Here is a 10,073-nt window from a genome sequence, read left to right as displayed (position 1 = left end):
CATTTTCTTGGGCAAGAAGGGCCCCAAGTGATCTCTCTTGAGCCGCGATGTAAAGGATAAGAGGTTTCCCGGCGATAGGTGCACCCAACACCGGAGGATTCGCCAAGTATTTCTTTATGCTCTTAAAGGCATTGCGACAAGATTCATCCCATACAAATGGAACATCTTTCTTCATGAGTCGACTGAATGGTTGGCAGCGGCCCGCCAGGTTCGATATGAACCGTCTGATGAAGGCAAGTCGTCCTTGGAGGCTTTTTAACTCGTGCAAATTTCTTGGCTATGGCATTTCCTGGATGGCTTTAATTTTGGATTGGTCTACCTCGATGCCTCGGTGCTTCACGATGAATCCAAGAAATTTTCCGGAACTGACACCGAATGCACACTTCAAAGGATTCATTTTTAACTGGTATTTGCGCAACCTGTCGAATACTCTTCGTAGATCTTGCAGGTGATCAATTCTTTTCTTTGTTTTGACAACCAAATCATCAACATAGCATTCTACATACTTGTGCAGCATGTCACCGAAAAGTTTTTGCATAGCGCGTTGGTACGTTGCACCGGCATTTTTTAACCCGAATGGCATGACCTTATAGCAATAAATTCCTTTGGGAGTTCGAAATGCAGTGAGTTCCTCATCCTCTAAGGCCATCCTTATCTGGTTGTAACCTGATGATCCGTCCATGAATGACAAAACCTCATGCCCGGTTGTCGCATCCACCATGAGCTCTATGATTGGTAGAGGGAAATCATCTTTTGGACATGCCTCGTTTAAATCACGAAAATCTACACAAACGCGGATTTGTCCGTTCTTCTTCTTGACAGGAACAATGTTTGCGATCCACTTGGGATACTGAACCTCTCTAATGAAGCCTGCGGCAATCAACTTATCAACTTCTGCTTCAATTTGAGGAATAAGTTCTGTTCGAAAACGTCTTTGTGTTTGCTTGGTCGGCCGAGCCTCTGGTTTGACAGCAAGTCGATGAACTGCTACTTTTGGATCTAGGCCGGGCATTTCTTTGTACGTCCAAGCAAATACATCTTTGTACTCGAGCAACAGATCAAGATGTTCTTTTTCTTCTTCAGAACTTAAAGACGCACTCACAAAAATAGGTCTTGGGTCTTCCTCTGTTCCCAAATTAATCTCCTTAAGTTCATCCATAGTGGCTTGCCCCCCGTCTTCAAGTTCTGGAGGAGCTTCGTCTACTTCAATTTCAAAATCTTCATGATCGTCTTCCTCTACGGCATCTGCTTCTGCCACCGTGACATGATAAGAAGTTTGGACAATGTCATCATCACCGTCATTATCGAGGTTGCCATCTCCTTTTTGGCCAGTGAATATGATGGTATGTTGCTTCACTTTGAGTTGATCCGTGGAATCCACTTCCAACATACAATGCCTCTTCATGCGTGACGGGATAAGACTTCGGATTTCCTTGCTCTCCGCTTGACCACAAGTCATTTTCCTCTTGCATATCTGTCATTCCTCAGGTGCTTGGATCCTTTCCAACGCAGGTTTTCGCGGAATGAGGTTTGCATTTTGCATATCTTTGTCTGAACTTGACATCCTTTTGAATACGGAAGGCCGGGTGGTTTTAATACCGATGCGATTGAAGACTGAACCTCTACTTGATGTCATGTTCACACGGTTAAAAACCGACACCCTTGTGATTGATCCTTCATTGCGTTCAGATATTGCTCTTCGGGAACCTGGACGAATGCGATCGAACGACGAAATGCGAGGGGTTGACTGAACCTCTCGACTCTTCTCTTCGACTACCTCGACACTGATATGTTGCACATTGGCTCGCTCTGCCCTTCTTCTTCCTGAAATTCTAATAGGCTTGCTCGAAGTGAAACCGAGACCAGCTTTAGAAGAATCAATTGTTGCCCCTTGCTCTCTTAACTTCTTTTGTGACTCATCGAGCTCATGCGCCCTCCTTGCTGCAGCCTGGTCGTCCTTTTTACTTGATGAACCAAAGTCGTATCCGGCCTTTTCTAACAGCTTGTATGTGTTAGGATCGAACCCTTCACTTGTTCTTTTCTTGGGCAGCGATCCATGTTCCGTCTTACCTTGAATCGGTTTGACAAACCCCTCTAGTGGCTGCTTTGTGGGATTTCGATTGTTTATCTTTATTAATGGCAATGTTGACTCCTCCTTCAACAATTTCACATCATCCTCTTCTAATTTTCGTGGGCAATCTTGTGACTTTGTCCCCACAAATGGGGACTCCCCCTCCCTTCGTCTAGACTTCGGAACATAGCGAAGGACCGGAAATGCATGGCTGGCTTTTCTTTCTGCAGAGGATGTTGCCACTTTTTGTGACACTTCACCATAAAGCTCAATGTCTTTCGATTTGGCATCATTCTCCCTAACTTTAGCGGCTTTCCCCGTGGAGGGTATTCCGACCGGAATGACTTCTTTCATTGACTCCTCATCTGTGTAGAATTTAGAATCCGCAAAGTATGATTCGGCTTCTGTGAAAGGTTTGGTATCTCCAACCACGGTTTTCACACCTCCGCGATAGAACTTGAAGCATTGGTGCAAAGTGGATGGCACGATGCCATTTTCATGTACCCATGGTCGTCCCAGCAACAAGTTGTACGAGGTCTTGGCATCGATGACATGGAACAAAGTGTTTGATTTTAGCTCTCCAATGTCCATGTCTAGTCTGATCATCCCTATCGCTCTTTGTCCTCCTTGGTTGAAACCTTGGATCATGAGACGACTCCTTGACAACTCATCAACGTTGATGCCGAGTTGAGACATGGTTGACTTGGGCATGATATTCACTGCTGACCCTCCGTCTATGAGCATGCGATTCAACTTCCGCTCTCGCATGTACCCTGTCACAAAAAGAGGTCGATTATGTGGCTTAGAGCCCAATTGCAGGTCATCATCCGTGAAGTGAATGGTATCACAATATGCATCACACACGCCACATTCTTTCATGCTTGTGGAGTGTTTTCCTACGTCGATAAGCAACTCCACAAGTGCGCATCTCGTTGATTTTGGCAATTGCATCAAGTCAGAGAGGCTAAGTTGGGAATGCAGACTCTCCAATTGTTTCAACACCTCACTCTTCTTTAACACTTGACTTGCACTTGTTTCTGTTGCTTCAGGTTTCTCGTCTTCTTTGGAGCTAACTTCACAACTTGTGGCCATTGAAGTGACATTCGGTTGTTTTGTCGGCAAGTGTTCTTTTGACAAGTTCCGGCGAAGATGTTTATGCAAATGTGGAACGACTTTCGTTTCAAAATGTCCTCGTCCATTATCCTTCATGCGGGGATGTGATTTCTTATGACTTGGTCGGGCAACCGGTGAGTTTGGCATCATACCTTTGCGAGTTCTTCTTCGGGTGACCAATATCCATCCTTCATCATCGGCATTAGAGGCAACTTGGAGGGTAGGCGTGGAAGCAGGACATTCTTTAACTTCTTTGGTCTTCTTATGTTCGCGCGCCTCCTTTATGAAACAGAACGGTGCTTTCATCGGGTGAAAAGGGAGTGGAACTGGCTCGAACGAGCCGAATGTTACGGTAGTGCAATTGACTTCAGCAATGTCGTCAATGTCCAGCTCAATCTTCCCTTGCTTGGCGAGGTTCATTATCAAATCCTTGAGAACAAAGCACTTCTCTATAGGGTGACTAACGAGGCGATGATATTTGCAATACTTCGGATCGTTGACTCGATGCATTTCTTCTGGACGTTTGCACTCCGGAAGCTCTATTATCTTGTTTTCGAGCAGATCCTCTAACATGCCCGCCACATCAGAGTCTGGGAACGGGTACGTCTTTCGCTCCATCTCCTTTAACGTGCGTTTACTCCTATCGTAGGTTCGAGGAGGTTCCACCTTATTAAATTATTTCTTATCCCGCGTAGAGATCTTAACCGGTGCAGTATTGATGACCATTGATTCTTTGGAAGGCTTCTTCACAACCTTGTCAAATCTGCTTCCGAAGACTTTCTCTTTTCGTTGGTCGACCAGGGTTTCATTCTTCCCTTTATGACTTGCCAAGCTTAGCTCCATGTCGTGGGCTCGAGTAGCCAACTCCTCGAAAGAACGAGGCTTGATTCCTTGCAAGATGTATAACAAATCAAAGTGCATGCCTTGGATGCACATTTCAACGGCTGACACCTCTGACAGTCGATCCTTGCAATCAAGGCTAAGTGAGCGCCATCTATTGATGTAGCCAATCGCGGGTTCATCCTTCCGTTGCTTCGTGTTAGTTAGCTCCATCATGCTCACCGTCCGTCTTGTACTATAGAATCGATTAAGGAACTCGCGCTCCATTTGGTCCCAACTATCAACATACTCCGGCTCTAAATCTGTATACCACTCGAAGGCATTTCCCTTCAACGAGCGAACAAACTGCTTGACAAGGTGATCGCCTTCTGTCCCGGCGTTACTGCAAGTCTCCACGAAGTGAGCAACATGTTGCTTTGGGTTTCCTTTACCTTCAAATTGTTGGAAATTTGGTGGCTGATACCCCGGTGGCATCCTTAAGCTGTCGATCCTCTTCGTGTAAGGTTTGGAGTAAGTGATTGAGTCACGAGAAGGACCTCCATATTGAGCCCGAATTGAGTTGGTGATGATGTCTTGCAATTGCTGGAGTGATAAGGAACCAAGCGAGTCGCCATCGTTCTTGGGTGTTTCTCCCTTTTCATTTACTTTGCTCCTGCCAGGCGACCCCTTGGTGGAGTTCTCATCATTTTGATCTTCCAACTTGCTATAGAGCTCAGCGATTTGCACATCCTTTTCTTCAACCGTTCGGGTGAGCTTTTCAACCATCTCCAACAGATTGGAGAGTTGCTCCTCGACTGTGGATGGCCCCGTCACCAAGACCTGCGCATTGTCAGAAGAGGATTCATGTGTCATAGAATGAAAGTTATCGCCATCTTCTTTGGGACTTCCTTGGTATGATGCCGTGCTTGATTCGTCATCAGAGAAAACGTCTTCTAGGATAGGGCCATCACCATGAACGGGTAGAAGAGATTGCTCACTTGGCTCCTTCTCCTTTGACACTTGCTTCCTCCCGCTTTGAGAGACATGCTCTATTGCTCCCAAGCTCTCCAAGGTGATGACTGGTTGACGAGGCTTACTAGCAAGTGCCATGAACGCCGTGGGTTGAGCTCTAGCCACGCTCCGGGTGACAAGGGCAATCGGTTCACTTTTTGATTTGGAGGATGTTTGCTTGGACTTCTTGATCAGCCCGGCCTCTCCGTTTGACCTCGCGGTTGTGGACTTGGATTTCTTCGTTGGAACGGCTTGGTTGTTCTTGGAAGACATCGCACAAACGGATTTGAAGATTTCTTCGGAGAAGGAGATGAGAGGCCAAAAATGTCCCACTGGGCGTGCCAATTTGTAGAACGAGAATCTGAAAACAAACAAGAATGCAGACACGTGTACAAATAAATGTAATTTATTGAATATCAAGCGCGGGGTTACAATCTTTGGTGAACTCCTCTGATTCTATCTCCGTATGTGATTTGGCTCAAGGGTGATATGCACTTGATCTTGAGGATTTGAGTTTGATTTGGATTTGATTTGATGAAGAACGAGCGATTTGGCCGCTTGATGATTCTTCGTGGACTTGAGTTTGGATTTGATTTGGATTTGATGAAGAACGAGCGATTTGGCCGCTTGATGATTCTTCGTGGACTTGAGGTTGGATTTGGATTTGATGAAGAACGAGCGATTTGGCCGCTTGATGATTCTTCGTGGACTTGAGATTGGATTTGGATTTGAGGAAGAACGAGCGATTTGACCGCTTGATGATTCTTCGTGGACTTGAGGTTGGATTTGGATTTGATGAAGAACGAGCGATTTGGCCGCTTGATGATTCTTCGTGGATTTGATGATCTTCGTGGACTTGAGAGACTTCGGGATTTGTCGAGAGTGATTCTTGCTCGAGTGATTTCTCTCATTCTTCTCCAAGTCTAAAAATCCCCCTCTCTTCATGTTGAAGGGGTCTATTTATAGAGTCAAAATTTCTATTTTGTAGAATATTTTAATGACATTAAAATAATAAATTCTTTAATTGTATAATTAAATCAATATGTATTTTCCGATTAATTTAAAATTAGTTATTCTCATAACTAAATTAAACAGAAAATAATTGATTTAATTATGACTGTTAAGAAATTTATTAATTTAATCAAATGTCCGATTACCATTTCGAATCGTCAATGACATTCAATTTTCTGATGCAATTCGGAATCACGTAGCTTCGATTACGATAATCCGTTTATGTGCTGACACGAGTTTTATTCGGATCCGCACCAACTTTGTTGACTTTTGGCCACATGTGCAATTTTGTCGGGCTCTTTGTCGATTTAATTTATTTAACGAAGATAATTTACTTCATTAAATTTCACGTGTCTACAGCCACGTTTTTTGCTTATTCAGTCATCCGTGGCGTTCGAGCGTTTTGGCGGATATTTAGGTGGTCCATGGCGCTCCTTGGCAATCAGTAGCGGTCAAAATCAGTGGACTTTTAGAAATAAAAAAATTAAAACGCAATGGAAGTAAAAGAACTTCAACATGAAGATTTTATTTCGGATGATGACACAAAATATTAGGAAAGAACAATGAATATTGAGTTTGAGTCTGATATGAAAGAAGTTAGTGAATAATTTAGAGAGAAAAAATTTGAGATTTAATCTTGCATTTGTTTTACAATTTACCTTTTATTTTAATATTTTTGTATGGACTTTAAGCTTAAGTAATTTTGAGTTTAAACTATATTGAAAATAAATATTGAGCATTATTATATATTTTAAATATATAAATAGTTTAAATACATGTATAAAAATAAATAAATATTTAATAATTCAAATCCGCCTTTATTAGAGAAGTATCATCATATGACATTATATGAATTAACAACCTCGCTTAAGTAATAATTTTATTTATAAATAAATAAATAAAGTATTATCATATTATTAAACTATCGGCCATCAGCTCTATAATTTATATAACTAGTTTTTTTTATCTATCGTTTTTTCTCTCAACCCCAACCGCTAGGGTTTGGAAAATTTTCTTCATCTTTCGCCATGGCCGATCACATCTCCTCAATCAATGCTACTGCCCCTGTGGTCGTGGCTCTCTGGTGCAACTTGGTGGATCGGCGTGGGCGGTTCTCAACATCGCTGGTGGTGCTGTTGCGATGTCTCGACATTCATACCTGGTCGGACACTTGCTCGATGCTAAAGCAAGGTTTTCGGGCTTCAAGGGGGCCATTTCTGATATATGGAGGCTCTGGCAAGGCTTGAGTGTCTATGATGTCGGAGATCGTTACTTGTTTCAGTTCGATAAGGCGGCTGAACGTGATCGTATTTTGAAGGGAGGGTCGTGGCACTATCATAATACCATGCTACTTTTGAATTCTTATGGGGAGAAACTCCCCGCTGGAAGAGGTACCTCTGTTTGATCTGGTGACATGGGTTGCAATTCATGGATTGCCTGCAAATCTCCGCTACAAGGAGGCTCTGCTGTGTATCAGTGAGTCTTTAGGATGAATTGAGAATTGGGATAAAGCTGCATGTTTTCAAAAGGAGGAAGAAAATATGGTTTGATGTAACAGATCGTGTGAGATCATGGATGCTTTTTAAAGCTTATGATTCCTTCAAGCCGGAGTTATCTTTGATATTTCAAAAGATTAAAGGTTTTTGCAGGTCGTGTGGCCTTTTTCAACATGATGAGCTTGGTTGTGATGGTTTTTTGGTTCAGCAGAGAACATAGCTGATGCAGGGATTGCCTGACATGGCAGGGCTTTCTTTACGGTCTGACAGCCTTTCAGCAAGAAAGAATTCGACTCTTGAGCCAGTACTTGCTAGAGCTCCTCCGCCTGGCTTTTCGAAGGTCGATGATATATCAGTGACCTCGTTGCAGATACAACAATTAGAGGAGGATATGGTGCTTGAGGATGCGGGGCTGGTCAATGCTCATGATGTAGTTTCAGACTCTGCAGCCATACATTGGTCTCGATGGAGCCTGGAGTTCCTCTAAAGGATAAGCTGTTTGTTTCGAGACTTTTTGACAAATCCCAGATTACTTTGGAGGTTGTGTGTCCTACGACTTTCAAATCAGTAGCGTATGTGAGAAATCCTCTCAAGCGTCTTGACTCGGACACAATTCACGCAAGCTAACGTACCACTGGGATTAGTTAGGTAATAGACCTAATCTAAGTTATTGGGTCTAGGACAACTAAAAACACAGGAGAAAATAAAATTAAAATAAAATAAATAGAAAAAAACTAAAAACAAACAAAGCACCAAGCCTTGCCAATGCTCGGTATGGTTCACACTAAGTCTAAGCACATGCACTAACTTGTAACCTAAAATGGATATGCACAAATGAGATGTAGATATCTTTGTGAGATAAATGTTGAGAGTTTCACAATCCTAACTCCCTATTCACTACTCATTGATAAATACATAAGAAATTGAAAGAATGTTTAGAGGAGAGAGGGACAAAGATAGGCTCACAAATTGCTAAACGCAAACATGAACCCACTAGTAATTAAGTTCTTTACCAAATTAGAAATCCTTGTGTCGTGGTGAAATCTTGATAATTATAGGTGTGATTTAAAATCTTGCGAGGTGGTGAACATTTAACAAAGAGAGTGTGAAAAATGTAATGGAGGAATGGTGGAGTTAGAGAAATTGGGTTCGGGTGGGGAGCGGTTCGGTACGAGGGAAGACAGCAATGAGGGTTTTAATTAAGGGGAGAGTTTCTTGGGTGTGGACTGGTGTAGGGAAAGAGGGAGTACTTCCACGTGGCATCCTCCGATTAGGGGACAGGAGAGGAGAAGCCACGGCCAAAAAGTGATGCAATCTAAATGATGACATCATCATGTCGTCAGTGCGATGTCAGCATCAGAATTTTTTTTTCTAATTTCTTTCTTCATTTTCTCCATTTCCTGGGGGCTGTTCGGTAGGGGTGTTAATTTAAAACCGAAACCCGAAAAAAAACTGAAGAAAAAAAAACCGCACCAAACCGCAAAAAACCGCACCAAACCGAAAGATTTGGTGTAGTTTTGGTTTGAGATGTTTGAAAAACCGCACCAAACCGAACCGAAAAGCACCAAGCCTTGCCAATGCTCGGTATGGTTCACACTAAGTCTAAGCACATGCACTAACTTGTAACCTAAAATGGATATGCACAAATGAGATGTAGATATCTTTGTGAGATAAATGTTGAGAGTTTCACAATCCTAACTCCCTATTCACTACTCATTGATAAATACATAAGAAATTGAAAGAATGTTTAGAGGAGAGAGGGACAAAGATAGGCTCACAAATTGCTAAACGCAAACATGAACCCACTAGTAATTAAGTTCTTTACCAAATTAGAAATCCTTGTGTCGTGGTGAAATCTTGATAATTATAGGTGTGATTTAAAATCTTGCGAGGTGGTGAACATTTAACAAAGAGAGTGTGAAAAATGTAATGGAGGAATGGTGGAGTTAGAGAAATTGGGTTCGGGTGGGGAGCGGTTCGGTACGAGGGAAGACAGCAATGAGGGTTTTAATTAAGGGGAGAGTTTCTTGGGTGTGGACTGGTGTAGGGAAAGAGGGAGTACTTCCACGTGGCATCCTCCGATTAGGGGACAGGAGAGGAGAAGCCACGGCCAAAAAGTGATGCAATCTAAATGATGACATCATCATGTCGTCAGTGCGATGTCAGCATCAGAATTTTTTTTTCTAATTTCTTTCTTCATTTTCTCCATTTCCTGGGGGCTGTTCGGTAGGGGTGTTAATTTAAAACCGAAACCCGAAAAAAAACTGAAGAAAAAAAAACCGCACCAAACCGAAAGATTTGGTGTAGTTTTGGTTTGAGATGTTTGAAAACCGAAACCGAACCGAAAAACCGAATATATATATATATATATTATAAAGAAATTATATTATTTATAGATATATTTAATATACATAATTAAATATGTTATCAATCAAGACCCAAACTTTATCAAAATTCGGTGAATTTTTTACCATATCTGTATTTATATATGCTGATCACATCCGACGGTCGAAATTTAATAATTTGAATTTTAGATATTGGAACCACAACAT

This window comes from Argentina anserina, chromosome 3, assembly GCF_933775445.1.
Source record: "Argentina anserina chromosome 3, drPotAnse1.1, whole genome shotgun sequence".
Classification (NCBI taxonomy): Eukaryota; Viridiplantae; Streptophyta; class Magnoliopsida; order Rosales; family Rosaceae; genus Argentina; species Argentina anserina.
Note: the sequence above shows the minus strand (reverse complement) of the source record.